Consider the following 16,948-nt stretch of genomic DNA (forward strand, 5'->3'; position numbering starts at 1 on the left):
CTAGGAATAGGGGTGCCTGGGTGGCTCAGTCATTAAGCGTCTGTCTTTGGCTCAGGTCATGATCCCAGGGTCCTGGGATCGGGCCCGTGTCGGGCTCCCTGCCCCATGGGAAGCCTGCTTCTCCCTCTCTCACTCCCCCTGCTTGTGTTCCCTCTCTCGCTGTGTCTCTCTCTGTCAAATAAATAAATAAAATCATTTAAAAACCTAGGAATAAATTTAACAAAGGAGGTGAAGGACCTCTACACTGAAAATTCTAAGACATTGATGAAATAAATTGAAGATACAAATAAATGGAAAGATAGTCTATGCTCATGGATTGGAAGAATTAATATTAAACTGTCTATACTACCCAAAGCAATCTGTAGATTCAATGTAATCCCTATCCCGATTCCAATGGCATTTTTCACAGAAAACAAACAATCCTAAAATTTGTACGTAACCACAAAAGACCCTGAATAGCCAAAGAAGTCTTGAGAAAGAGGACCAAAACTGGACGCATCACATTTCTTGACTTCACTATATTACTATATTATAATATTCAAAACTGTGTGGTAATGGCATGAAAACAGATAACATAGATTGATGGAACAGAATAGAGAGCCCAGAAACAAACCCAGGCATATATGGCCAATTAATTTGTGATAAAGCAGCCAAGAATATACAACGGGGAAAGGATAGTCTCTTCAATAAATGGGGTTGGGTAGACTGGACAACTATCTTACATTATCCATAAAAATTAAAAAATGAATTAAAGACTTGGAAACAGACTTGAAGCCATGAAACTCTTAGAGGAAAACATTGGCAGTAAGCTCCTTGACATCTGTATTTGTGATGATTTTTTTGAATTTGACACCAAAAACAAAGGTAAGAGCAAAAATATACAAGTGGAACTACATCAAACTAAAAAGCTTTTGCACGGGGGTGGGGGAGTGCCTGGCTGGCTCAGTCAATAGAGCATGTGACTCTTGATCTCCAGGTCATGAGATTGAGCACCATGTTGGGCATAGAAATTATTTTAAAAATAATTAAAAAGGGGCACCTGGGTGGCTCAGTCATTAAGCGTCTGTCTTTGGCTCAGGTCATGATCCCAGGGTCCTGGGATCAAGCCCCGCATCGGGCTCCCTGCTCCGTGGGAAGCCTGCTTCTCCCTCTCCCACTCCCCCTGCTTGTGTTCCCTCTCTCGCTGTGTCTCTCTCTGTCAAATAAATAAATAAAATCTTTAAAAAAAATAATTAAAAAAATAAAAAGCCTTTGCACAGCAAGGGAAACTGTCAACAAAATGAACAAATAACCTGAATGGGAGAAAAATTTTGTAAATCCTATATCCAATAAGGGGTTAATATCCTCAAATATATGAAGAATTCATATATCTCAATAGGAAAAACACAACGTGATTTAAAAATGGGCAGAGGAACTGAACAGACCTTTTTTTTAAAGGAGATGCACAGATGGCCAGTATGTACATGACAAGGTGCTCAACATCATTAATCATCAGGGGAATGCAAATCAAAATCACAGATATCACTTCATACTATAGTTAAAATGGCTATCGTCAAAAAGATAAGCTAACAACTGTTGACTAGGATGTGGAGAAAAGGGAACTCTTTTTTTTTTCTTTTTTTTTTTTTTTAGAGTGTGTGCGAGGGGCAGGGGGAGGGGCAGAGGGAGAGGAGAGGCAGATTCCCCACTGAGCAGGGAGCCCACTGGGGGGCTCGATCCCAGGACCCTGAGATCATGATCTGAGCCGGAGGCAGACGCTTAACCAACTGAGCCACCAAGGGACCCCCACCCCCAAATTTCTTAAGCAAATATTGCTTAAAGTTGTTTTCCTATATCACCACAATAGTATTATAAAACTCATTATCACATTCAAAATATTTTAGTGATATTATAATTATGTATAGTCTATACTCAAATTTCCTCAATTATCTCAACAATTGAGATATTGCTTTATAGCTTTCCTTCCAATCCTGGATTTATTCAAGGGTCGTGTGTTGGCATTTAATGGTCATTTTTTCCCCAGTCTTTTAATTCAGAGCAGTTCTCTTCCTCCTTTTTTTGTTTTTCATGTAATTGATATTTTTGTAGAGTCCAGGGTAGTTATGTTGAAGAATGTTTTACAGTTTGAATTTGTCATTAGATTTAGGTTAAACATTTTTGACGAGAAGATGTTGTATGTGTCTCTGTACATAATGTCCCTTTGTCCCATTGTTGGTGATAAAAAGTTTGATAACTTAGTTAAGTTGATGTCAGCTGCATTTCTTCTTTGTAAAGGTACTTTTTTCCCTTTGTAATTAAGAAACAGTCTGTGGGATGATACTTTCAAAAATGTGTGACTTTTCTGTTCCTTAATGTTTTTTTTTTTTTTTTTTTTTTAATTTGCGAGAGAGACAGTGAGAGACAGAGAGCATGAGAGGGAGGAGGGTCAGAGGGAGAAGCAGACTCCCCGCTGAGCAGGGAGCCCGATGTGGGACTCGATCCCGGGACTCCAGGATCATGACGCGAGCCGAAGGCAGTCGCTTAACCAACTGAGCCACCCAGGCGCCCTGTTCCTTAATGTTTTACCCAGTGGTATTAACATGCACTTATGATCCTTGCCTATATTGGTTATGACATTGGTGGTTGGAAAATGTTGATTCTCTCATTACTTCTACATTTTCTAGTTGGTGGTGTTCTAAAAAGAAGAGCTTTACTTTTCCTCCCTCTTTTTTTGTTTTTGAGGATCAGTGTAGATTGAGTATTTTAAAAGAATCCATTATGTTAAAATTCACTGCTGTCAAAAATACTGACAATATTCAGTATTAAAAATACAGTGGGGCACCTGACTGGCTTGGTCAGAAGTGTGAGCAACTCTTAATCTTGGGGTTGTGAGTTTGAGCCCCACATTGGGTGTAGAGATTACGAAAATAAATAAACTTGAAAAAATAGCAGTTGTAAATTTGGTCAGTGGGAGCCCCATCAAACTGACTCCTGTGTCCTTTTGACATGACCCAGGCAGGCTTTGAGGACTTCCTTACACTCTGGCACTACAAGGTGTTTTGGGCTCACTTTGTACTTCACTTGCTTCAGAACTGGAATCAATCATTTCTGCAAGGAACCCTGATTCCTTTAGTGGCAAATGATTCCTTAAAAGGGGAATGACTTCCTTTTCTTAATTATTCTTTGCTATCTTTGTGGTATCAGTTCTTTTTTTTTTTTTTAAGATTTTATTTATTTATTTGACAGAGACACAGCAACAGAGGGAACACAAGCAGGGGGAGTGGGAGAGGGAGAAGCAGGCTTCCCGCTGAGCAGGGAGCCCGATGCGGGGCTTGATCCCAGGACCCCGGGATCATGACCCAAGCCGAAGGCAGACACTTAATGACTGAGCCACCCAGGCGCCCCATCAGTTATTTCCAATAAAAAAAAAAAATTGGATTCCAGATCTGAGACCCTTCTGTGTCTTCCCAAATGTACCTGGTAATAAAGTGTCTAAACTCAGAATGAAGTCTGTTAGAGGCAGATCTGATGATTTGCCATGGGAGGCAAGGTATTGTGCAGAAAATTGGCATTGTATTGTTTTTTTTTTCCTAACTTGGTGTGAAGGTGAAAATAAGTTTTCATATCCTTCTTACTCTCATGTAATCCAGATCTTTTCTTCCTGTAGTTCAGCCACTTAAAAGTTGTTTCCCTCTGTATCTTCTGCTGTCTGAATTAAAATGTCCTTGGATAGGAAAACTCCAAACCAGGCCTTTCATACTTAGTGCTTTGAACCTGAACTTTGCATTCACCTGTATATATATTTTACAATTGGACTTTGAGTACAGTCTAGGAAAACTGACATGGTTAGGGTATTTATTATATTGAATATTTTAAAAAAAATTTTGTTTATCTGTCAGAGAGAGCACAAGCAGGGTGGGAGCGGCAGGCAGAGGGAGAAGCAGGCTCCCCACTGAGCAAGGAGCCCGATGCGGGGCTCCATCCCAGGGCCCTGAGACCACAACAGGAGCTGAAGGCAGACGCCCAACAGACTGAGCCACCCAGGCGCCCCTGTATTGAACATTTCTTTTGGAGTATGGTTCTGTGGCTCCTTATGAGGTCTGATGTTTTAGAGAATCCAAAATGGCCTTAGAATTGGGATCTAGTATGCCCTAATCACTTATGGTCCAAGAACTTGAGAAAGCCCTGCTCTAGGACTCTACGTGAAATGGGATATGTCAGTGAAGGTAAAACCCATTAAACCTATCTATATGTTCCATTGATGTGGAAACAAATAAGCTGTAAGGAAAGTGATGATGTGCTATTAATATGTTCTGTTGAAATATTTAAAATCCCGTTTTCCTTGTGGAGGAAATACAGCCTGTTTTGGGGAGGGAGGGGGGTGTAGGTCATGTCCAGAAGTTACAGATAATATTTTAATTAACACCATTACGAGCCTATCAGTGATTATATGGCTTATATATTTATTCTTTTATGCGGATGACTACTCTAAGATTACTTAAGAAATTAGCTGCCTGGCAACATAAAAGTTCAGATATTAAAATGAATTGCCTTCCAACTATTTCTATTACTTGTCTAAATTTAGAACCATGTAGAGCTCCTGCAGAATTGAAATCTCTGGGGATTTTAATAGTCAAGACAGACAATATTCAGCTTTTCGGAGTAAAGAAGAGGAAAGGTAGCTTCAAATTAATTTTTGCACTGTCACTCAGACTACTTAATTAAGACAGAGTCCAGTGAAAAGTCAGGACTGTTCTGAGAATTTTGACTGTTGCTGAAAACTTGTTAGAGTTTAGGCTCTGGGTGTGGAAGGGATAATTTTTTCCCTCCTAGCTGAATTGCTGAAGCTACTCACTATTCTTTCCTTACTGTCTCCCAAATTACGCTTGATAAGTACAGTTCTTAATACTTTACCTGGATGGATGGGGCATTATGTCTGAGCTAGAGATCAGGTGAGCATTATATTTAGGTACTTGCAGGTGAATTTTAGGGCATGGAATTGTTTTGCATGTGTGTGAATTCAGAATTTTGTGGGATTTTTTTTTTTTAAAGATTTTATTTATTTATTTGACATAGCGAGAGAGAGCACAAGCAGGAGGAGCAGCAGAGGGAGAAACAGGCTTCCAGCTGAGCAGGGAGCCCAATGCGGGACTCGATCCCAGGACCCTGGGATCATGACCTGAGCCAAAGGCAGACGCTTAACCTACTGAGCCACCCAGGCATCCGTGTGGGATATTTTTTTTTATAATTTTATTTTATTATGTTATGTTAGTCACTATACATTACATCATTAGTTTTTGATGTAGTGTTCCATGATTCATTGTTTGCATATAACACCCAGTGCTCCATGCAATACGTGCCCTCTTTAATACCCATCACCAGGCTAACCCATCCCCCCAGCCCCCTCCCCTCTAAAACCCTCAGTTTGTTTCTTAGAGTCCATAGTGTTTCATGGTTTGTCTCCCCCTCCGATTTCCCCCACTTCATTTTTCCCTTCCTACTATCTTCTTTTTTTCTTTTTTTTTTTTTAACATATAATGTATTATTTGTTTCAAAGGTACAGGTCTGTGGTTCATCAGTCTTACACAATTCACAGTGCTCACCATAGCACATACCCTCCCCAATGTCCATCACCCAGTTACCCCATCCCTCCCACCCCCCTCCACTCCAGCAACCCTCAGTTTGTTTCCTGAGATTAAGACTCTCTTATGGTGGGGGCGCCTGGGTGGCTCAGTCATTAAGCGACTGCCTTCAGCTCAGGTCATGATCCCAGGGTCCTGGGATCGAGCCCCACATCGGGCTCCCTGCTCGGCAGGAAGCCTGCTTCTCCCTCTCCCGCTCCCCCTGCTTGTGTTCCTGCTCTCGCTATCTCTCTCTCTGTCAAATAAATAAATAAAATCTTAAAAAAAAAACTCTCTTATGGTTTGTCTCCCTCTCTGGTTTCATCTTGTTTCATTTTTTCCTCCCTTCGCCTATGATCATCTGTCTTGTTTCTCAAATTCCTCGTATCAGTGAGATCATATGATACTTGTCGTTCTCTGATTGACTTATTTCACTTAGCATAATACCCTATGCAATACGTTGTTGCATATGGCAAGATTTCATTTTTTGATGGCTGCATAATATTCCGTTTTGTGTGTGTGTGTGTGTGTGTGTGTGTGTGTATACCACATCTTTTTTATCCATTCATTTGTTGATGGACATCTAGGTTCTTTCCATAGTTTGGCTATTGTGGACATTGCCGCTATAAACATTGGGGTGCATGTACCCCTTCGGATCACTATATTTGTATCTTTGGGGTAAATACCCAGTAGTGCAATTGCTGGGTTATAGGGTAGCTCTATTTTCAACTTTTTGAGGAACCTCCATACTGTTTTGGAGAAAGAAAAGAAAAGAGAAGAAAAGAAAAAAAATCATCCTGCTACCTCCTTTATAACATTTTGTCTCAATAAATAGTAAATTCTTTGAGGGCAGCTCATTTCCCCAAGGAACAAGGTCCCTCACTTCTAGAATTCATCTATGGAAGCCCCAGCAGGAAGGGAGGGGGAAAAAAAGCACACAGGCTTAATTCAACAAGAGTAATATATGGATTTGTGAGTGGCTGCACCAGCTTGCATTCCCACCAACAGTGTAGGAGGGTTCCCCTTTCTCCACATCCTCGCCAACATCTGTCGTTTCCTGACTTGTTAATTTTAGCCATTCTGACTGGTGTGAGGTGGTATCTCATTGAGGTTTTGATTTGTATTTCCCTGATGCCGAGTAATGTTGAACACTTTTTCATGTGTCTGTTGGCCATTTGTATGTCTTCTTTGCAGAAATGTCTGTTCATGTCTTCTGATTCGTGGGATATTTTGAGGAGAAACTAATTCCATGTATGTTTAACTGTACATGAAATGTGAAAATCTGTCGATGGAGTTGGTAGGACTTCAATAAAAGAAATAGGAAATAAAAGGAATGGTTATTTTAAGTAACTATTTTAAATATAAGTTAAAATAGAGTAAGATTTTACATATAGAGTGAATATGATGTGTTTACTACCTGATTTGGCAATTGGAAATGTAGGACTTTGTTGCTACTATAGTAAGACATTTTAAGGATGCTGGGAAAATGCCAATAAAATTATTATAAACCAAGAAAAACCCATACAAATGGAATATATGTTTTTTTCTGACCCTAGATTTATACAAATGGCGAAATATAAAAAAATTGACAACAAATCCGTATATTACTCTTGTTGGATTAAGCCTGTGTGCTTTTTTCCCCCTCCCTTTCTGCTGGGGCTTCCATAGATGAATTCTAGATGTGAGTGATCTTGTTCCTTGGGGAAATGAGCTGCCCCCAAAGAATTTACTATTTATTGAGACAAAATGTTATGAAGGAGGTAGCAGGATGGTTTTTCTTTTTCTTTTCTTTTCTTTCTTTCTTTCTAAGATTTTATTTATCTATTTGAGAGAGAGAGATTGAACACGAGCAGGGGGGAGGGACAGAGGGAGAGGGAGAAGCAGGCTCCCAGATGAGCAGGGAGCTCCATGTAGGGCTCAATCCCAGGACCCTGGGATCATGACCCAAGCTGGAGGAAGATCCCCAACCGACAGCCACCCAGGCACCCTGGTTTTTATTTTCTTTTTGCTTATATCTATCTATCTATCTTTAAGATTTTATTTATTTATTTGACAGAGAGAGCGGGGGTGGGGGGGCAGAGGGAAAAGCAGACTCCCTGCCAAGCAGGGAGCTGGATGCGGGGCTTGTTGTGGGGCTTGTTACAGGGCTCAATCCCAGGACCCTGGGATCATGACCTGAGCTGAAGGCAGACACTTCACCGACTGAGCCACCCAGGTGTCCTTGCTTATCTCTATTTAAAAAAGAACATGGATTTCTTTTATAATTAGAGGGAAAATCAGTTATTTAAAAACATTTATTAAAATGATAAAGGTGCTGTAGGGGTGCCTGGGTGGCTCAGATGGTTAAGGGTCTGCCTTCGGCTCAGGTCATGTTCCCAGGGTGCTGGGATCAAGCCCCACATCGGGCTTCCTGCTGAGCAGAGAGCCTGCTTCTCCCTCTCCCTCTGCCTGCTGCTTCCCCTGCTTGTACACACTCTTCTCTGTCAAAAATAAATAAAATCTTTAAAAAACAAAAATGATAAAGCTTGTAAGTACTCAACTCAAAACTTGTAAGTACTCCAATAGATTTATTTTCTAGCACTCTTGATTAGTCTCCAGTTAGGTAGTGAGTTCTTTGTTTCCTGGGCTTTGAGACTATTTTTTGGGGTAAGCTGTCTTTTTATATTGCAGCTGAAGTTTTATTAAATAACTTCAGCATATTTAACCAATCACTTAACTAAGAAAATTTGTATTTAAACCTAGTAATATATAGCCACTGGGTGGCTCAGTTGGTTAAGTGTTTGCCTTTTGCTCAGCTCATAATTCCAAGGTCCTGGGATTGCCTTGAGTTGGGGTCCCCCTTGGCAGGGGGAGGGGGGGAGGAGGGGGTGTGTGTGTGTCTGCTTATCCCTCTTCCTCTGCCCCTCCCCCTGCTCGTGCTCTCTTTCTCTTGCTTGCTGCGCTCTCTTTCTCAAATAAATATATAAAATCTTTAAGAAAAAAAACCCTTAGTAATATATAATTCTGTTTCTTTGAAAGAGTATAAATATATGCCCATTTGAATTCTGGGAGGAAAAGCTTGTGCTTATTATCTTGCCTAAACTTGCTAGAAACAGCATTTTGATGTCACAAAAGGGATCCCTGTAAAATTTGAAGAAAGTATTATGTGCTTTTACTAGAATAAAAACTTAATTTTACCACAAAGTGGCCCTTAGGTTGACAAAGAAGAATATTCCATTTTTTCATAGGTCCTAGGGTTTTCCGGAGACAACTTGAGTGTCACATAAGGTACTTAGGACTATTAGAATGTTTAGCGTCATTCTAGGGCTGTGGAATCTAAAATTTTTGTGTGTGTTAAAGGACCTTACTGGCTGGCTGTGGAGATAAAACATGAACATTTGATGATCAAAACAACAGTAGATATAATGGATTAGATTCTGTAATATAAAACAGAATGCAGTATAATTTAGTTGAGTCTAATTGTTTAGTACAAAGAAACAAAGAAGGAAAGAGAGAAACCAGTACAGAAAGGTAGGGAAAGAGGTAGGTATTGAACTGGACTTCAATAGAAGATTACTATCCAAATTTCATTTCACTGGTTGTATTTCATATATATATATTTTTTGTTTTTGGGATTTGCCTTTTATTCTTTATTTAAAAAAATTTTTTTAAAAAGATGATTTATTTGAGGGGTGCCTGGGTGGCTCAGTTGGTTAAGCATCTGCCTTTGGCTTAGGTCATGATCTCAAGGGTCTGGGATTGAGCCCTGCATCCAGCTCCCTGCTCAGTGGGGAGCCTGCTTCTCCCTCTTCCTTTGCCTCTCCCCCTGCTTGTGCACACACACTCTCTCTCTCTCTCAAATAAATAAAATCTTAAAAAAAAAAAGATTTGAGAGAGTGGGAGGGAAGGGCAGAGGGAGAGAATCCTTAAGCAGACTCCCCATTAAGTGTAGAGCCGATGATGGGCTCAATCCCACAACTCTTGACCTGAGCTGAAACCAAGAGTTAGATGTTTAACTGACTGAGCCACCTAGGCGCCCTGAAATTTGCTTTCTAAAAAACTTTATTATGAAAAATTCCAAACATCCAAAAGCAGTGGGAATAGTAAAATGAACCCCCATATACAGTTATCAGCTTATTGCTAACATGGTTTCATCTATGCTCCTACCAACCCCCTTTCCTAATTGTTTTGAATCAAATCTGTGACATTATTTCATCCATAAATATTTCAGTATATATTTCTAAAAAATAGGGACTTTTTTTTTATGGTATACGTATTTATTTTTTATTGTTATGTTAATCACCATACATTACATCATTAGTTTTAGATGTAGTGTTCCATGATTCATTGTTTGTGCATAACACCCAGTGCTCCATGCAGAACGTGCCCTCTTTAATACCCATCCCCAGGCTAACCCATCCTCCCACCCCCCTCCCCTCTAGAACCCTCAGTTTGTTTTTCAGAGTCCATCGTCTCTCATGGTTCGTCTCCCCCTCCGATTTCCCCCCCTTCATTCTTCTCCTCCAAAAATAGGGACTTTTAAAAAACATAATACCAATACTATTTGTACATCTAAAATAACAGTAATTTCTTAATATATAAATATCTGGTGTTCATATTTCCTTGATTGTATCGTAAGTTTTTATTTATTTATTTTATTTATTTATTTTTTAAAGATTTTATTTATTTATTTGACAGAGAGAGACACAGTGAGAGAGGGAACACAAGCAGGGGGAGTGGGAGAGGGAGAAGCAGGCTCCCCGCAAGAGCAGGGAGCCCGATGCGGGACTCGATCCCAGGACCCTGGGACCATGACCTGAGCCGAAGGCAGACGCTTAACCGACTGAGCCACCCAGGCGCCCTGTATCATAAGTTTTTAAAACAGACTATATGTTTAAAACAGGATTCAAATTTAAAAAAATGGGATCCAAATAAAGTCTATACCTTGTAGTTGGTCAATGTATTTTTAGAGTCTCTCTCTTTTTTTAAAGATTTTATTTACTTACCTGACAGAGCGAGAGAGCACACGCAGGGGGAGCAGCAGAGGGAGAGGGAGAAGCAGGCTCTCTGCGGAGCAGGGAGCCTGACGTGGGACTTGATCCCAGGACCCTGGGATCATGACCTGAGCCGAAGGCAGATGCTTAACCATCTGAGCCACCCAGGCACCCATATTTTTAGAGTCCCTTAATCTAAAAATCCCCCCCCCCCTTTTTTTTCTTTGCAGTTTATTTGTTGAAGGACTGGGTCATCTGTTCATTAGTTTCCCACAGATGGATTTGGTGATTAACATCATACTAGTGTCATTTAACATGTTTCTCTCTCCTCTGTATTTTCTTCAAATTGGCAGTTACATCTAGAGATTTGACCAGATTTAGATTCATTGTTTTGGCTAGAATACTTTATAGTGCGCTTCTATTAGGAGGAGGTGTGTGATGTCTGTTAGTCTCATTTTTATGATGTCAGCAGCCATTGATGATCATTGTTTATACCCCCTTTACTTCATTGAACTTCATTAGGGGGTTTTAAATGGTGATACTCAAATTCTATCATTTCTTAATTTATTTTAGCTGGAATGTTTTTATAAAGAGATATCCTCTCCATCACCTGTTTGGTTACTGTGAGGTACATCTTGCACAGGAAAGGTGAGACAAATGCTTGAGTCTTTCTTTTAATTAACAGTTATTACTGTTTTCAAAATAATGACTTTGTTCACTAACATCCTGCAAAGGTGATTGATAAGGGTTTTTTTTTTTTTAATTGTCATAAACTGCAATTTAAGCCTATTTATGTGTTTCAGCAATTACAGTTTTATCTGTATTGATGTCTCATTGATTGCTTCGTCTTGGCAAATGGGAGCTTCTTCAGGTTGGCTCTAGCCTTTTTTTTCTTTTTTTTTGTGACTCTAGTGTCTTTTTGATGTGATCCCTTACCTATGATAGCTTCTTTGTTTTGTGGAAATGAAGTTTAGAGACTACTCTGTGTGTAAGAGGTACCAATTGCTTAGTGAGTTGGTCATTGTTTCTTTCTGTTTTCAGTGAACAAGGCTAGGAAATAAGGTGGCTTTTTTTTTTTTTAAGAAAGTGTATCACAAGTTCATATCAGTATTTTCAATTCAAAGTCAGAACTAGGTTTTTTTTTTTTAAAGATTTTATTTATTTATTTGACAGAGAGAGACACAGCAAGAGAGGGAACACAAGTAGAGGGAGTGGAAGAGGGAGAAGCAGGCTTCCCGCTGAGCACAGAGCCCGATGCAGGACTTGATCCCAGGACCCTGGGATCATGACCTGAGCCGAAGGCAGACACTTAACTGACTAAGCCACCCAGGTGCCCCAGAACTATAGGTTTTTTAATATAATGTCTTCAATCTTGATATTTTTCAAATTACAAAAGTAATATGTACTCACTGTAAGAAATTTAAATAATTCAGAAGTATATGAGATAAAAGATGAAGATCCTGACCTTACCCCCAAATCACTAGTTAACCACTTAACACATTAATTCAAAGGCTTCATAGTGGGTATCTTTTATTTTTATGTCAATTATAGTTACCTGGTTTAGGCAGCACTGAACATACAGTTAAAAATTAGGAGTTGATATTTTTTGAGGCTAGAGGAAAAAAAGATATTCCTTCTGTGAAATGAAGATTTTTACATATTTTTAGATTTACTTTTTAAATTGGTATTACATTTACATGGTTCAAAATTCTAAGGATAGAAAAAAGCTGAGTGAAGTTTTCTTCTTGCTTCTATAGCCCAAACTAGTCAGTTCCTCTTTCCAGAGGCAACTATTATTACCAGTTTATTACCAGTTTTTGTGCATCCTGTGTTCTTTTTTTTTAAATTTAATTTAAACATTTTTTAAAGATTTTATTTATTTGAGAGAGAGAGAGAGAGCACGAGCCAGGGGAGGAGCAGAGGGAGAGAGAGAAGCAGACTCTCCACTGGGCAGGGAGCCCTATGTGGGGCTTGATCCCAGGACCCTGAGATCATGACCTGAGCCAAAGGCAGATGCTTAACCAACTGAGCCACCCAGGTGCCCCACATCCTATCTTCTTATAAGCATATATGTAAATATGTATATATATTGTTTCCCCCATTTTACTAAAATGGTTCTGTGTCTTGCTTTTTTTACTTAGCAGTATAACCTGTAAGTACAAGAATTTCCTTATTCTTGTGTATGTCTAAAGAGTATTACAGGATATGTTTGTACTGCTTATTTTATCATTCTCCTATTAAAGAGAATTTTGATTTTTTTCCCAGTCTTTTGCAGTTACAAAGAGTGCTTCATGAATAACCTTGTACATATGTCATTTTCCATATTTGGAATAATAAACTATTAAGGTAAATTGCTAAAAATGTATACTTTTATAATTTTTAAACATAGTGTAAAATTGCCTTCTAAAAATATAGGCATTAAAAAAGTAAGAATATAGGCAGTTTACATTTTTTTTTTTAAAGATTTTATTTATTTATTTGACAGAGAGCAAGAATGTACAAGCAGGGGGAGCGGCAGGCTCCCCAGGAGAGGGAGAGGGAGTAGCAGGGAGCCTGATGCGGGTCTCCAGCCCAGGACCCTGAGGTCATGACCCAAGCCGAAGGCAGCTGCTTAACCAACTGAGCCACCCAGGCGTCCCTGGCAGTTTACATTCTACTAGCAATTGATTCCAGATTTGAGACAGAAGATTTGGTTATGGTGGCTATATACAAAATAACCAATTTGAAATTTTTTTATCCATGCGTATTTATAGTGGAGCACTTGGCATAGGCATCAGATTACGTTTTAGCCTTCTTGTAACACACCACTGATTGAGTGCCTATGAAAGAGTGTAGTCTTTGCTCTCCACTATGTGCAAATATAGCAGGTTAACTTTACCTAAGTTCTAAGGGCCTTGAAGCACGAGACGGGCAGGGGAAATTCTAAATTAGCAAACTTTTTGGTCTCTGACCTCTCAATTCTTTGAAAAATTATTATAGACGCCAAAGAACTTTTATTTATGTAGGTTATATCTGCCAGTATTTACTGTATTGGAAGTCAAAACTAGGAAAATATTTAAATATTTATTAATTCATTATAATAATAGTAAGTTCCTTACATATTACTGTATGTAACACTTTATTTATTTATTTATTTATAAAAGATTTTATTTATTTATTTGACAGAGAGAGGGAACACAAGCAGGGGGAGTGGGAGAGGGAGAAGCAGGCTTCCCGCCGAGCAGGATGCCCCACGCAGGGCTCAATCCCAGGACCCTGGGATCACGACCTGAGCCGAAGGCAGACACCCAACGACTGAGCCACCCAGGCGCCCCTGTAACACATTTTTTAAATGAAAAAAACCTTTTTTTAAAAAAAAAAAAACAAACTTTTTTTTTTTTTTTAAGATTTTTACCTATTTATTTGACAGAGAGAGAGTACAAGTAGGCAGAACAGTAGGCAGAGGGAGAGAGAGAGCAGAGAGCCTCATGTGGGATTCGATCCCAGGACCCTGGGATCATGACCTGAATCAAAGGCAGACGCTTAAGCAACTGAGCCACCCAGGTGCCCTGAAAAACTTTTTTAAAACAAAAGATTTAGTGAGAAGGAGGGACATGGTTTTACATTTTTGCAAATCTCTAATGTCTGGCTTAATAGAAGATAGCTGCATTCTCATCTGCATCAGCATTCAGTCTGTTGCAATATGTCATGTTCGTTGAAGTATTTGAAAAAAAAAATCCAGCCTCAGAGATATGTAGTTGGAAAACAGAGAAGTATTTTAATATCTTTGGGTAATTGGATATTCTTTGATACTATACCCAAACTCAACATGTGGTAGTTCCTTAAAGATTAGTTCCAGTGTAGAATCTGAAACCATATTAATGAACTTTTGTACTTAGTGACATTAAAATTCATTTATTTTGTACATTGAATGGATCTTTTATCCATGTGTAATTTTTGAATTATCATGAATTGGTCAGTTGGAAAATACTGGTCACCGAGTTATGCAGATCTTCCAGATGTTTGACACAGTTCATTATACAAGTAAAAAAAAACACACTCATGAATATCACTGTCATTTCATCAGAAAAGTCTTAAGAAGTTTTCAAGCTCAGAGAAGATACACTTTTTCAAAATTTTGATTTTAGCTGAAAAGCTTGAATTTTATCACTGACAACAAATACTATCACTTATTTTCTTTGAAGGAACAGGCTCACTTTGTTCATTTTTGTGCAGAACATTGCCACATAACCATAGTTTGCCTGTTATTTGCTTACTCAGGAAATAATAGTATCCCATGAAAAAAGTAGCTAGTTTAGCTTGCAGCTCAGTTGCTTTTCCTTGAGACAATTATTGTACTTTGATATGCTGCAGAACTGGTTTATACTTCCCATTTTGCCATTCCAATTATTAAAAAGACATGTACTCAAGAGTGGAATTTAATAAAATTATTAATTTTTACTGCTTTATCAAGGACATTTACAAGTAAAATTTTTCTTTTTTAAGCTACAGGTCTGGAGTGGTGAAGAATATGATAGTACTAGTACTAGTACAGTTTGATACCCCTGCCTTGATTTATGCTAAGAGTGGCAGTTATACCTACCATTTCACCATGGTGAAAAAGGCAGATAACATCTTAGTGTTATCATAATAAATAAGATCTTGTTGTTGTGAAAATACTGGACCTCTTAGACCTCCTGGGACCGTACTTCGAGAACTGCTGTTCTAGGTAGAACATGCATTACTTAGCTAGAGATACTGAGGTGAGAAAAAAGCATAGCTTTCTAGGTCAACTACAAATACTTTGTTATGGAACTCAGGATATATGGAGAGAAAGAAAAAAGGTAGTCAGGGGCCAGATCATAAAGGAACTTAAGTATCCTGCTAAAGAGTGCTGAATTTATCCTATAAGAAATGGAGAGTCTTTGAAGGATTTTAAGAAGGGGAGTGTGTGTATGGTAGGGGTGTGGGTGGATTATGCCATCATATTTGTATTTTTTAAAGATTACCCTTATCATAGTATGTTTTGCGTTAAGGAGGCCAGTGGAAAATGATGAGGTTTTAAACTAAGGCACTGACTTGGTCATGGAGCCACAAAAGGCCAGGCTGTACAAACCAGTGCAGGGGTTAGAATGTGTCCTTCCTAAAGCAGAACTAAGCCTAGCAGCGTCTGTTGGTTGGCTGGATGATCAGGTGCACAACCAGCTGCATCCATCATCATGTCAGTTATAAGCTATCCCCTCAAATACTCTTGTATCCGCAGAATCACTAATCTGACTTCTATTACCATAGATTAGTTTTAATCTGTTTTTGAATTTCATGTTAATAGAATCATACAGTATATACTACTGTGTCTTTTTTGCTCAACATTGTCTTTGAGATTCATGAATGTAGTTGCATATAGCAATGGTTTGTTCTTTATCATTGGTAGGTAATGTTCATTTTCTGATTGTACCATACGTTTTCCATTGAGTTGTTTATAGTTTGGGACTGTTAGGAATAATACTGCTGTGAACACTTTGTACATGTCTTTTCATAGATGTAAGCACTCTGGTTATATGCCCAGGAATGGAATTGCTAGTTCATGGGATAGAAGTATAAGTACTACCAGTTTTCCGAAGTGGTTATATTAATTTATTCTCTTGCCAGCAATGTATGAGAGTTCTGGTTGTGCTGTGTCTTCGACCATACTTAGTACTGTCAGTCCTTTTAATTGTAGCTGTTGGGGATGTAGTGATGTCTTTTTGTGGCTTTAATTTGCATTTCCCTGATGACCACTGATGTGGAGTGTCTTTATGTGCATATTGGTCTTTCAAGGATCCTCTTTTGTGAAGTGCTTTCAACTTTTTTTTTTTAAGATTTTGTTTATTTTTATTTAAGAGAGTGGGGTGGGGAGAGAACAAGCATGGTGGGGGGAGGAGCAGAGAGAGAGGGAGAAGCAGGCTCCCCGCTGAGCAGGGAGCCCGTTGCAAGACTCGATCCCCAGACTCCAGGATCACGACCTAAGCGGAAAGCAGACACTCAACCGATTGAGCCACCCAGGCGCCCCAGTGCTTTCAGTTCTTGTCCATTTAAAAAATTGGGCTGTTTGTCTTTTTCTTACTGATTTGTAGAATTTTTTTGTATATCTTATATATGAGTCCTTTGTGGGATACATATATTTGCACATATCTTCTGCAGGTGTTTACATGTGGGATAGATGCCGGAACAAATTTATTAATGAGTGTTTTGCTGGGATTCTGGGATATATGTCTTATCTATGAAGAGTGGTTCTATATATTATTTAGAGATTCTAGTTTCCTTACATGATGGGAATGCACATGCTGCTTTTGAGTGTGTCACTATTGATGTTTTGAATTAGTCTCAGCTGATTGCGGGTATTTCTGTTACCTATTG

The 16,948-nt window shown here is 39.0% G+C and overlaps 1 protein-coding gene across 4 annotated transcripts in view; it reads left to right on the forward strand.

The window, feature by feature from the left end:
- The window catches only part of R3HDM2 (R3H domain containing 2), a 153,818-nt gene that overhangs the window by 17,727 nt on the left and 119,143 nt on the right, over positions 1 to 16,948 (forward strand). The window contains exon 2 of one of the 4 annotated variants that reach the window (XM_032421011.1): positions 11,147 to 11,221. The exons of the other annotated variants lie outside the window; for them this stretch is intronic. The gene's annotated coding sequence lies outside the window, so the exon portion shown is untranslated. The remainder of the gene's footprint in view (positions 1 to 11,146; positions 11,222 to 16,948) is intronic. 4 annotated transcript variants of the gene reach the window in all.

The sequence above is a fragment of the Phoca vitulina genome, unplaced genomic scaffold (assembly GCF_004348235.1).
Source record: "Phoca vitulina isolate PV1807 unplaced genomic scaffold, GSC_HSeal_1.0 scaffold23, whole genome shotgun sequence".
Lineage (NCBI taxonomy): Eukaryota > Metazoa > Chordata > Mammalia > Carnivora > Phocidae > Phoca > Phoca vitulina.